This window comes from Sylvia atricapilla, chromosome 14 (assembly GCF_009819655.1).
Source record: "Sylvia atricapilla isolate bSylAtr1 chromosome 14, bSylAtr1.pri, whole genome shotgun sequence".
NCBI lineage: Eukaryota > Metazoa > Chordata > Aves > Passeriformes > Sylviidae > Sylvia > Sylvia atricapilla.
The window spans coordinates 2,066,663-2,070,763 of record NC_089153.1 but is presented as its reverse complement, the minus strand read 5'-3'; positions in this window follow the sequence as shown (position 1 = coordinate 2,070,763).

Below are 4,101 nucleotides of genomic sequence, written 5' to 3'. Positions count from 1 at the left end.
GGAGGGGCGGCGGGGCTGGCACAGGGGACATACTGTCCTCGGCTCGCCCGGCTTTTTGTTAGAGCTCCCGACCCGCGGTGTGATAGCGGGCCCCAGGAATGCCCCAAATGCTATGAAGAAATGGGGTTGTTATTGCTGTTGAGCTCTTAGTGAACATAGAAGCTCGGAGCAATCTGCTCTGGTGGAAGGTGTCCCTGCCCGCGGTGGGCGGTTGGGACGAGGAGAGCTTTAAGGTGCCCCCAACCCAAACCTGTCTGTGATTCTGTGGAAGGTGCTTTAAAAGGAAAAGCCCCGAAGGCTCTGTGTGAGCCCGGGAAGGCCCAGCGCTCCCAGCAGCGCTCTGGTGTGCAGTTTCCTGCAGAAATGGTGACCCCTGACGCGTCCCCAGGCCCTGCTGCCTCACCTGTGCTGCCTCAGCCCCCCGAGGGCTCTCCCAGCTCAGAGGGTGCCAATGCCTTCTCTCCACGAGCATTCCAGTCACCCTATCTCCTTCTCCACCTTCCCAGCTCTTACCCGGGCTGGGATCAGCCTGCCTCCTCCTGCAGGGATGTGACAGCAGCCAGGCTCTGTGCCAGGCCCGGGTCATGCTGCGCTGTTATGGATCCCTCCATTAGCTCGATGTTACAAACATGGTAAATTAGAAGGAGAAAACTCCAAACGTGTCAGGCACAAGCTGGGGCAGAGCCGTTCCCGCTGTTAACTCCACCAGGAGCCAGAACCCTGCAAGCCCAGACCTGGGGTCCCCGGCTGTCACCCCAGCACTGAGGGATGTGTAGGATGGCTGTGGCTTTACTCTGTCCCTGCCTTTGTGCCCAGTCTGCTCCACCACCACAGCCACAGAGGATGTTCCTCCCCTTGGCTGAAGCCTTTGACCCTTCAGCTCTTGGCAGGGGTGGACCCAAGATGGGACAGGAGAGCTAAACCAGCATGAACCCTGCCCCAAACAGCCCCAAGAGCCAGAAGGAGAAGGAACTGCCCTTCACAACCATGCACAGGTCCCAGAGTGAAACTTTATTTTACTTACTGAAAGCTCACTTGGGTCCAGCAGCTTTTTGCCTTTTTCCAGGCTCAGTGTCCAGCTGATGGTCTCAGGGATGCTCCATTTCTTGTCACCTCGTTGGTTTGCTGGTTCTGGAAACAAGGCCATGGTAAAAACAGGGGCAGAAGCTCGTCCAGACCAGCTCTGGCCCAGACCTTCCTGGGCTGGAGGAGCCACCAGACCTGGGGACACTGTGGAGTCCAGACATTGCCACCACGGGCTCAGGGCTGCAAAGTGCACCACGTTCAGGGGTCCTCCTGTTTTCACCCTCACCCCAGAGAACCCCAGAGCCCTCAACGGGCAGCACTGTGACTGGAGAGCTCCAGACACAACCTCCTCAGGAGGCTGCCATGCATCCCGTGTGCTCTGTGTGCATCCCATGTGTTCCCTGTGCCTCCCTTTTGTTCCCTGTGCCTCCCTTTTGTTCCCTGTGCATACCGTGTGTTCCCTGTGCATCCCGCACATTCCCTGTGCATCCCGTGTGCTCCCTGTGCATCCCGTGTGTTCCCTGTGCATCCCGTGTGCTCCCTGTTCATCCCGTGTGCTCCCTGTGCATCCCCCGGGAGAGGCCAGCGGTGCGATGGAGGATGCTGCCCCCGGCTCTCACAGGGCTGTGCCGGCAGAGGATTACAGCCCCCCCAGGCCCCACACCTCGGCGTGGATAATATCCAGATAAGCCCAGCATCGCCTGCCGGCGCTGGTGTCCCAGTAACCAGACTCAGACAGAGGTTTCTCCCCTTTAAGAAGCCTTTGTGGCTTAAAGCCTGAGCTCATCCAGCTCATGACGCCACGCCCGAGGCAGGAACCCCGAATTAGAGCAGCTGCCGAGTGCCAGCCGCCTCGGGGCACCGTGTGGCCGAGGGCACGGGGTGAGTGTGGCACTGCCCGGCCACGGGGCTGGCACCGGCCCCGCTCCTGCCGGCAGCGCCTCGGGAGAGGCATTTTTACCATCGGGAGGAGGCGGCACAAGGGAGGGGACCTGCCCAGGGATATGAAGCAGCAGCTGAGTTATTGCCCAGGCGCTGCAGGCGTGAGGATTTAACTCTTCCAGGGCTGAAAATCCTCCCGTGCTCTCATCCCCACCTCCTGAGGCATCCCCTCCTCCAAAGGCAAGCACGTAAAACTGTGCAGAAAGAAGCTGCAGGATTTAAATTCCTTTTGGAGACTGCTAAATAACAACCACAAACGGAGCACAAACCCCCCCTCACCATCCCCATGCCCTGGAGCATCCCTGAAAATCCCCCTCGTCCCTCCTTGGTGCATTAAACGGAGGAACATGGAGCAGTGGGCAGGAGATGCCACCTCGGGGTCTGTCCTCAGCCCTGAAGCGCAGCGAAGCGAGAGGAGAGTGGGGTGTGCACAGGAGATGGCTCTGAGGACTCGTGTCCTGTGCACGGCGGGGCTGGGAAGGGACCCCCAGCCCCCAAACCTGAACATCTCCCTCTCCCTCTCCCTCCCAGACGTGCCCTGCTGGCGGTGGGTGTTTTTGTGGCGCTGGGCTCTGTGTGGGTGCCGCTGCTGGCTCACAGCCCCTGGGCCTCTGGCAGCAGCAGGGACGGAGCATTTGGTGAGCGCAGACAACACAGGGAGCATTCAGAGCTGCCAGGCTTTGTGCTGGAGCCCCTGGGGCTGCAGGAAGGAGGGGGTGAGGGGTGTCCCCCCAGCTGCCAGCTGGGCTGGGGCAGAGCTGGACGGGGCTGAAAGGAAGCAGGAGCCTGCTCTCAATGCCGCGCTTGTCCTCCTGCCTCTGCAAACCCCGCTCGGAGCCAGCAGCCCCTTCTCCCCCCCTGGCCTTGCTCTCCCACGCTCCCAGTCCCTCTCCTGAGCCCGAAATTTCAGCGACAGCTTCTTGCTCCTCCGGGCAGAGCCATCCTCCTCCCACAGCGCGTCTGTCCCCCCAGCTAACCCCCTTCCCACCACAGCACGGCCCCGGCAGACTGCTCCTTCCCTCCTGCCTCCTCCCCTCCGCTCCCTGCGGCTCACAATGACTCCCGCACGCCCCCACCGACGCTCTCATCTTTGTCAAGCGGTGAATTTTCTCACATCCTCCCACCTTTTTATTCCATAAATGTATCCCATGGCTTTTTTTAACCCGGGCGAACCGTCAGGATCCGCGACATCCTGTGCAGGGGAGGGCTGGGAAATGACAGCTCGGCATTTCAACCTGCCCCTCCCGGCTTCATTCAGCTCTTACACCGGGGACACCAGCACCTCCAGTTTATCATTTCATACGCCTCCTCCATGCCCCTTTCCTTGATTAAGCAGCTCCAGGGCTACCCCATTCCCTTTGCTGCCTCCCTCTGCACACGATTTGGCTCATGAGGTCCCTCCTCAGGCAGCACAGCCAGAGCTGCGGGCAGCGAAGCTAAACCAAAACAAAAGAAAAAAAAACCCCACCCCATAAACCACTGCTGTGGTTGCTTTTCCTTCCTCTCTTTCCTTTCCCAGCGATTTCTAGATCTCAGAGAGGGCTTTGAGGTTTTAACTGCGGCAGACATCACATGGATACCCCACACTTGGAGCATCCCTCTGTTCCTGGACTTAAATGGGAAAAGCATCCAGGGCAGAAAATTCTTTTGAGATCATAAAATCACAGAATGGTGAAAGGGACCTAAACGATAATCTCATTTCAACCCTCTGCCGTGGGCAGGGACACCTCCCACTGTCCCAGGCTGCTCCAAGCCCCAGTGTCCAGCCTGGCCTTGGGCACTGCCAGGGATCCAGGGGCAGCCACAGCTGCTCTGGGCACCCTGTGCCAGCCCTGCCCACCCTGCCAGGGAACAATTCCTGCCCAATCTCCCATCCAGCCCTGCCCTCTGGCAGTGGGAAGCCATTCCCTGGGTCCTGTCCCTCCAGCCCTTGTCCCCAGTCCCTCTCCAGCTCTCCTGGAGCCCCCTTAGCCCCCAGAAGGGGCTCTTGGACACTTCTCTTCCCCAGCACTCCCAGTCGTCATAGCTTTGTTGTGGCCCTTGGAGCCACCAAACATCCAGGTGAGGTTCCTCTGCACCCCTTCACAGTTTTTTGGGTTTTTTTCTCTACTGAAATATTGTCAGAAATATTCC